This window comes from Heptranchias perlo, chromosome 4 (genome assembly GCF_035084215.1).
Source record: "Heptranchias perlo isolate sHepPer1 chromosome 4, sHepPer1.hap1, whole genome shotgun sequence".
NCBI lineage: Eukaryota > Metazoa > Chordata > Chondrichthyes > Hexanchiformes > Hexanchidae > Heptranchias > Heptranchias perlo.
In genome coordinates this window covers 123,701,994-123,711,547 of record NC_090328.1, presented here as the reverse complement: position 1 = coordinate 123,711,547, position 9,554 = coordinate 123,701,994, and the positions used below count along the sequence as shown (strand labels likewise).

General features: G+C 44.0%; 1 long non-coding RNA gene across 1 annotated transcript; it reads right to left on the bottom strand.

Moving 5' to 3' along the window:
• Positions 1-7,142: 7,142 nt before the first annotated feature.
• LOC137320595 (uncharacterized) lies at positions 7,143-8,806 on the bottom strand. The gene is made up of 3 exons (XR_010962597.1): positions 8,716-8,806; positions 8,173-8,353; positions 7,143-7,241 (listed from the first exon to the last, which is right to left on the bottom strand). It is a non-coding gene; the product is annotated as an uncharacterized lncRNA (long non-coding RNA).
• Positions 8,807-9,554: the final 748 nt, after the last annotated feature.

The window sequence follows — 9,554 nt, the reverse complement described above, 5'->3', positions numbered from 1 at the left end:
ATTAAACTCTCTTTCATCTTTCCAAATGCCCATCGACCTATTGTGCATTTCCAGCAGTTCCTGTGTTTTTTAAAATTTTTTTAAGTGAAAAATAGATAAGAGTCTCAATGACTTGAAAATATTACAAGACTCGAGCTGTTACTTGAGACAAACAACATTGGCAATGCCTCGATTTTAAAATTCTCATCCTTGTTTTCAAATCCCTCCATGGCCATGAACATAAGATAGAGACTAATAAATCCAATAGGGAATTCAGGAGATACTTCTTTACTCAGGGAGTGGTGAGAATGTGGGACGCACTATCACAAGGAGTAGTTGAGGCAAATAGCGTAGATGCATTTAAGGGGAAGCTAGATAAGCACATGAGGGAGAAAGGAATAGAAGGATATGCTGATAGGGTTAGATGAAGTAGGGAGGGAGGAGGCTCGTGTGGAGCATAAATGCTAGCATAGACCAGTTGGGCCGAATGGCCTGTTTCTGTGCCATAGACTCAATGGGGGTAATTTTAACCCCCAAGAACAAGTGGGTTGGAGGCGGGTGAGAGGTTAAAATAACAGCTTTTTGGAGCAGGACAGCATCCCGGCTCCAACTCACCCACTTCTGGGTTTAATCCAGGCAGGTTTATCTGCCTGTGGACAGCAGACACCAGGAAGTCCCGCCCCCACTTAATTAAAAGGACAATGTACCTCATTAAAATACTTGAGGTCCTTAATATTTTGTGTATTGCAAAATTAAAATGAATTTAACCTCACCTGTTCAGGTTTCCCATCGCTTCCAATTTACATCAGGTGAAAGCAGGCGGGAAGGGCTGGATCCATGAGGTGAGGGCCTTTATTGCATTGCTTGTGGGCCCGGAGGAGCAGGAGGGCTTCATCCAGGCCAAACAAAGCTCATCTGGCTGACAGGACCCCCGCGATCAGCCAAACTCCACCCAACCCCCCACCCCCAACCATGGTGGTCCCCCACCTACCTCCGACCCATCACCCAACCACCAACGGCCTCCGATTTCCTCCCCAGCCCTCCGATCTCCTCCCCGACCAACGATCCCTCCCTCCCTCCCTCCCTCCAACCCCCGGCTGCAGCCTGCTGCCGCGGGCCTTCCTGCCTGACAGCCTGCTAGCCTGTCAATCAGGCTGGCTGCCGGGTGCAAAGCCCGTAACTAAAATTTATTGGCCTCATTAAGGTCACGATTGCTCGCAACCCGCCAAGTTACCTTACGGATTTCGCACCCGAAAGTCTTCCCCCCTCCCCCCCATTCCCTTCCCGGCTTGAAGTCAAAATTCTGCCCAATGTAACAATGTAACTCAATGAGTAGCATAGATGCACTTAAAGTGTAGCTAGATAAACACATGAGGGAGAAAGGATAGAAGGTTATGCTGATAGGGTGAGATGAAGTAGGGTGGGAGGAGGCTCATGTGGAGCATAAACACCAGCATAGACCAGCTGGACCGAATGGCCTGTTTCTGTGCTGTATATTCTATGTAATATAATAGGTGAGGTGAGAGTGACTGCCCTTGACATCAAGGCAGCATTTGACCGAGTGTTGCACCAAGAAGCCCTAGTAAAATTGAAGTCAATGGGAATTAGGGGGAAAACTCCCCAGTGGCTGGAGTCATACCTAGCACAAAGGAAGATGGTAGTGGTTGTTGGAGGCCAATCATCTCAGCCCCAGGACATTGCTGCAGGAGTTCCTCAGGGCAGTGTCCTAGGCCCAACCATCTTCAGCTGCTTCATCAATGACCTTCCCTCCATCATAACGTCAGAAATGGGGATGTTTGCTGATGATTGCACAGTGTTCAGTTCCATTTGCAACCCCTCAGATAATGAAGCAGTCCGAGCCCGCATGCAGCAAGACCTGGACAACATCCAGGCTTGGGCTCATAAGTGTCAAGTAACATTCACGCCAGACAAGTGCCAGGCAATGACCATCTCCAACAAGAGAGAGTCTAACCACCTCCCCTTGACATTCAACAGCATTACCATCGCTGAATTCCCCACCATCAACATCCTGGGGGGACACCATTGACCAGAAACTTAACTGGACCAGCCATATAAATACTGTGGCTACAAGAGCAGGTCAGAGGCTGGGTATTCTGCGGCGAGTGACTCACCTCCTGACTCCCCAAAGCCTTTCCACCATCTACAAGGCACAAGTCAGGAGTGTGATGGAATACTCTCCACTTGCCTGGATGAGTGCAGCTCCAACAACACTCAAGAAGCTCGACACCATCGAGGACAAAGCAGCCCGCTTGATTGGCACCCCATCCACCACCCTAAACATTCACCCCCTTCACCACCGGTGCACAGTGGCTGCAGTGTGCACCATCCACAGGATGCACTGCAGCAACTCGCCAAGGCTTCTTCGACAGCACCTCCCAAACCCACGACCTCTACTACCTAGAAGGACAAGAGCAGCAGGTACATGAGAACAACACCACCTGCACGTTCCCCTCCAAGTCACACACCATCCCGACTTGGAAATATATCGCCGTTGGGTCAAAATCCTGGAACTCCCTTCCTAACAGCACTGTGGGAGAACCTTCACCACACGGACTGCAGCGGTTCAAGAAGGTGGCTCACCACCACCTTCTCAAGGGCAATTAGGGATGGGCAATAAATGCCAGCCTCGACAGCGACGCCCACATCCCATGAATGAATATAAAAAATGTTGTTTTTGGAAGCAAACTATTTAACACATTTCAGAGACTTGGATGATCAATTTTAAATAAGTTCTGTTCCCCCTGTAGGGTGTTTTGGGGTTGTTCTCACCCTATTGATCGGTGCAGATATCTGGTCCCCGGTCTAGCCAAGGAACACTTATACCTCACAGATCGGAGGTTCAGGAAAACGGGACTTATGCTAACGCACCCGGTGATGGATCACGTAGCCAAATAGCACAGAGAACACACAAACTCGGTGTTTGAATTGGAGTGTTGGTTTTATTATACAGTCAACACAAAGAAAATAACGATAAAAACGGTCCTACACAGTACATTGAGTTACACACACTCACTACAGTACTTTATCCCGCTAAACTAAGAGGTTGGTGGGGACCCTGGAGACACCTATCACACACACACATGTATGGTCGAGGCTCACCAATCCTTTGCACTTGCAGGTCTGGCTGACCGGTTCTCTCACGTAGGGTTCGTTGGTTTTGCTGGAAGCTGCTCTCCTCCCTGGAGAGCTCGGGTGAAAAAAAAAGAAGAGCAGGAACTAAGAGGAAGAGAGAGAGAGAGAGAGAGAGAGATGGAAAAGAGATAAGAAGCAAGAACCAGAGACAGCAAAAGCAAGAGAGCAAACCAAGAGAGAGAGAGGGGTTTCGAGCTTCCACTTATATACTCCTCTCTTATAATAGTCCTCGTCGTTAAATGAGGCACTTCATGTCTGTTTAAACAGTTCTTAAGAATCTTTGATGGCTTTTGATGGTCTCTCATCATGTTGCAACTGCTTCTCTCGATGGGTCATTGTTCGATGAGTTCATTCCGATGGTCGAGCACTTGCCACAGAAGGATCCCTTTTCATCCCACGTCCTAGGTGTCGATTGTCTTTGCATCAGAACCGAGGCATGGTTCTGCCATGTCTGGAGCAGTTGCCTCTCTCAATGGCCTACTGCCTCTCGAATTAGTGATCGTTGACCACCTGCTGTAGGTTTTGCATTAGAACAGAGATATGTCTGAAGCAGTAATTCTCCCACATTCCACATTCCACTGTGTGTGTTGTTGATTCGTCTGGTGACCTCTCACCTATCCTTCCATCTTAGGATCTTGGTCAATGGCCAAAGTTTTACATACTCAGGGAAAAGGTGGAATTCCCAGAATTCATACACCCCCCCCCCTCCATCCCCTTTAACTGTTATTGGTTTTGCTAGGAGTGGAACTAGATACATTTCTGTTATAAGAGGCATATTCCTTTTCATAGTCCATTGAGTCCTCTAAAACAGGAGGTTAATGGAAGGGAAATGGACTGCGTAGAGCAAACACAGTCATTTTACCGAATAGACCATTTAATACAATTGTATTCCGTGGCTGGTTGAAGTACAATTGATGATCTTATTTTCTCTCTTCTCCCTCCCCCCAGATTAAATAGTAGCTTTGAACAGCTGAACATTGTGGTTGTTGTCCACTGAAGTAATATGTCATGATGCCTCAGGTGTCCCACAGCATAGCAAATATGTGGAATGGGCTCCCATCAAAAGACGGTAACATTATGTAAATAAACACCTTTAAAAAGTGGCTGGACAAATATTTGATTTAGAAACAGGACCAAGGATACAAGGATAATTCTAAACATATTGATAATCTATAGTATGAAGAAGAGAAAGAGAAAGAAAGTCTTGCATTTATATAGCGCCTTTCACAACCTCAGGACATCCCAAAGCGCTTTACAACTAATGAAGTACTTTTTGAAGTGTAGTCACTGTTGTAATGTACAAAGCACCACAGCCAATTTGCTCACAGCAAGGTCCCACAAGCAGCAATGAGATAATGATCAGATAATCGGTTTTTAGGTGTTCGTTGAAGGATAAATATAATGGCCAGGATACCGGGGAGAACTCCCCTGCTCTTCTTCAAATAGTGCTGTGAGAGGGTTGATGGGGCCTTGGTTTAACTTCTCATCTGAAAGACAGCACCTCCGACAGTACTGCACTCCCTTGGTACTGCAGTGAATTGTCAGCCTGGATTACTTGCTCAAGTCTCTGGGGTGGGACTTGAACCCATGACCTTCTGACTCAGTGGTGAGAGTGCTGCTCACTGAGCCACAGCTGACACCAAAAAGTGGCCGGAGAAAAATTATGGTTCGGAAGAGGACCAAGATTACAAGGATAATTATAAACATATTGATAACCTGTATTATGAGGAAGAGTACAGAAAGATTGGGAAGAGTGCAGAAATTGGACACTTTTTAAAAATTCGTTCATGGGATGTGGGCGTTGCTGGCGAGGCCGGTATTTATTGCCCATCCCTAATTGCCCTTGAGAAGGTGGTGGTGAGCCGCCTTCTTGATCCGCTGCAGTCCATGTGGTGAAGGTTCTCCCACAGTGCTGTTAGGAAGGGAGTTCCAGGATTTTGACCCAGCGATGATGGTTGTGAGGAGATGAATGAGTTCATCTCATTCATTGAGTAGAATGGGCCTATACTCTCTGGAGTTTAGAAGAATGAGAGCTGATCTCATTGAAACATATAAGATTCTGAGGGATCTTGACAGGGTAGAAGCTGAGAGGCTGTTTCCCCTGCCTGGAGAGTCTAGAACTATAGGGCATAGTCTCAGGATAAGGGATCAGCCATTTAAGACTGAGATGAGGAGGAATTTCTTCATTCAGAGGGTTGTGAATCTTTGGAATTTTCTATCCCAGAGGGCTGTGGATGCTGAGTCGTTGAGAATATTCAAGGCTGAGATAGATAAATTTTTGGTCTCTAGGGGAATCAAGGGATATGGGGATCGGGCGGGAAAGTGGAGTTGAGGTTGAAGATCAGCCATGATCTGATTGAATGGCAGAGCAGGCTCGAGGGGCCGTATGGCCTACTCCTGCTCCTATTTCTTATGTCCTCACCTGGAAAGTTGTGCGCCAAGAAACACAAATGGAAGAAAGCTGAAGAGATGCATCGTTTCAGCTGGAAGTGTTTTTGACAAACTAAGGAAACCCATTCTATTGGAGAAGAGATAATAGGACAAAAAGGAGAATGTACATTGTTAGTAGACAGTAATGTGTGATGCTGAGAGCTGGATCCAAATTAAGGCACAGAAGCAGAGACGGGAAGCTTTTAGAATGTGCTGTTCAAGCAGGATGGTGGGTATCAGCTGAGAACATAGTGACCAACACTAGAAGTGGTTTATGCCCCCTGCTAAACTCTCAGTAGGTTCAGGTATAATACAGTCTCCCTGAGCTGGCCAGTTTCCTAAGTTTTTAGTTCACAATGTAACAGTGAAACAAGTACTAAAATAATGCAAGTAGTGGTATTATTATATTAACTGTAACACAAGCACTTTAAAAACAGTTTTGACTGAAAAAAAATTAATTCTGCTTACATTGGCCCCGATTTTAACTCCAGGCCAGTTTAGAGCGGGTGAGCAGAAATGTGAGTCGGAACCTTACCCTCAGAAATGAGGCCCGAGAAATTTGAACTCCCATGCCTCATTTAAATCCCGTCGGCTGACTTCCCACCTGTTCCAGGCAGAAAGCGGCAGAAAATTGAGCCTATCACCCACTGAGACCAGGTAAGTGACAGGATAGGCTGCTGAGGCCATCTCGTGGGGGAGGCCTAAGCTTTCCTTGTGGGGCCCAGAGGAGCATTTAAAAAAACAATTTAAATTACCTTTATAGGCGTGTCCTGGCCTGGATCCTCTCAGAACATAAAAACATAAGAAATAGGAGCAGGAGTAGTCCATCCGGCCCCTCAAGCCTGCTCCGCCATTCAACCAGATCATGGCTGATCTTCTATCTCCATATCCCTTGATGCATTTAATATTTAGAAATCTATTGATCTTTGTTTTGAATGTACTCAATGACTGAGCCTCCACAGCCCTCTGGGGTAGAGAATTCCAAAGATTCACCACCCTCTGAGTGAAGAAATTTCTCCTCATCTCAGTGCTAAATGGCCTTCCCCTTATTCTGAGACTGTGACCCCTGGTTCTAGACTCCCCAGCCAGGGGAAACGTCCTCCCTGTATCTACCCTATTGGGCCCTGTAAGAATTTTGTACGTTTCAATGATGTTTCAATCTTAGCCACTGGGTTAGCCTGGCGCCAACACTTCCCTCTCAGGCCGCCTAGTTAAAATTGCAGTCAGGTCGCAATGACTTCATCGGGACCCGCCATGCATATGTTAGAAAGGACCTCGCCAACTGTGGGTGGGTGTCCTTGCTGCCTGTTCAATCGAGCAGGTTAAAATCCCAGAAGTTCAGCTTCTGGCAGCTCCAGGATGGATAAGAGGCCTTGGTGATTTTAACTGTCCACCCAGCCAGTTGCCACCAGACAGTTAGGGTAAAAATCATGCCCCCTTTTACTTGCTTTCACCACCAATTATCATGTCTTTCTCATTTTCTGTTTGGCCTATTTTAATTTTGTAACTTTAACTTTACTTTTTTTTTCAATACTTAAAATTCTCTTTAAAAAACACCTTTACTTACCTTCTTCCTCCTGGTTCCCACCAGCCATTTCGGAGGTAGAACCAACTTTTTAAATAAAAGTGGAATTTTGATTGGTCCATGGGCAGCTTCAAAGGCAAATTTTGCAGCCAATCTAAAGCCAAAACATTAAAGATTGATGAGGGCACAGGTCACAGAACTATGACCAGGTCAGTAAGGGACTGTCAACAAATATGCACACTTGTTGAGTGCCATGAGATAGGCAGACTCATCAGTGCCATGCTAGGGTTTAAAAACCTCTGTTCAGAGCAGATTTAAAAAATCATGAGATTGAACAAAAGAATACAAAATGTCAGTCCTACGTGCACCGTCTTAGGACTTGATGTTGTTTAAAAGTTCTATTATGCACATTGGTATACTCAACATGTAAGGAAAATGCAACACTGCTTTAATTTATTTACAGCTTTTATAAAAGCCAATTTGTTTTAAAATATACTGGTTAATTTCTTAGCCTCCAATTGGAAACTGTTTTTTTAAACAATGAGTGGTTTAAATGAAGATTTAACTTGTTTCTACCTTATTGTAATATTGAAAGTGAAACACCATAACAAATTGAGAGGCAATTACAGTGGTGTATTTTACAAAGAACTGACATTTAAAAGCAGCACATTGTTTCTGTTAAAAGCCCTGCCCAGATCTGGTGACTGATACGTCCAAAAGCAATTAGCTTACAGTAAAGTACAGCAATGAAAGAAAGCACAACAATTAAAAAAAATGTTTATCACTTCAAATCTTCAGACACTTAGCAAAGAATCAAGTGCAATAATAATCAAACCAGAGGCACTGCAAGATATTGTAGAGCTGCTTGTAGTTCTGGTTATTTTAATTTCTAATATTTTACATTGGTACCAACCACCTTCATAAGTTCTTAGAAAAGTTAATGGCATTTTAATTTTATTAGCAAGTTTTCGGAGATTGTTTTCATTGGTAGGAAAGCATTTAAATACCTTTTTCAGTACTTGCTCCACCATTGTTCTGCTGTCCTACATTTTTTTTCAACTCTTAATACAGAGATATAAACTGACCTGTACAGTTCATTCCCAGTGACGGGCCAAATTGTCCACACGGGCAAAGTCGCGCTTGACTCCAGTGACCCCTGGTCTGCAAATACACTCGTTCTTTTATCACAGCTGTCCACTGGCCGAGCCCAGTGCATTGCAGTCGCAAGGCTGACAGCCACTTTGGGAAAACCCGTAATATCTATACCTGACAATAAAAGAAACAGATTTGGTTTAAAAACAAAAGTCAATGAAACTATATATCCACAGTGAAAAAATTATAGTGTCCCAATTCACTTACTGAAGAGAAGGTTACAGTAATATTATTACCCACTTATTATTGACATCCAACCACTAAAATTCCATTGTTTTCCCCACCAGGAGCAGCTGAATGGTCCTCGCAGATTAATGGGAGCCAATGCCTTGAGTCATGAACCAATTAATCTCTGTCTACGCACTGATTGATTCCTTTCATCATACTTCTTCAAACCATTCAGCTAGGAGGAACAAGGCAATCTCAAGATCACAATCCTTTTACAAAGTAAATTTCAGGTCAGGTTCACCTCGCACCTAGGAAGACAGATTGGGGAGTCTTTGAATTACTCTTCCGATCGATATTGGGAATGCGACAGTTTCAAGTTAAGCTGTTTAGGAGAACTGAGTATGAACTGCTGCTTTCTCTTTCTCATCAAACTGTCAGGAACCCTCCTGAAATGTTATTGTTGGCAAAAAGCGTGCCAAGATTTCTTTTACTAAATGTTTTATTTTATGATATGGTATGACTGGTTTTTTTAAATTCGAGTTAATTCCATCTTGCTCAGTGACCCTTAGTGATTACACATTAAGAAAAATGCAAACACAGAAACTCTTGAGCATAATATTTCATGAAGCTGGACTTAAAGTAGCACCATTATCTTAAGGATAAAATGTGATGAGGCATGATTTGGCATTTTCAATGTGGGTTGAATGTCTGGCATTTTTATGGTGGAGGATGCTGCTTAGTTTAGCTGCAAATATTTGATGTTTATTCATGATTACTGATAGGTCTATCATTCACTTTGAGTTTAATTACAGCAGCGTTCTGAGCTGAATAACTATTACTCCCAATTTTAAAAAATTGAGTTTTAAAACTGAACACAGACGTCACCCTTCCTTTATTGTGTGTGTGAAAGACGGGTTGTTACAGCTAAATTCCAGAGCAACAACAACAACTTGCATTTATATCTTTAACATAGTAAAATGTCCCAAGGAGCTTCAATGGAGCGTTTTCAAAAAAAATTTGACACCAAGCCACATAAGGAGATATTAGGACAGATGACCAAAAGCTTGGTCAAAGAGGTAGGTTTTAAGGAGCGTCTTAAAGGAGGAGAGAGAGGGAGCAAGGCAGAACGGTTTAGGGAGAGAATTCC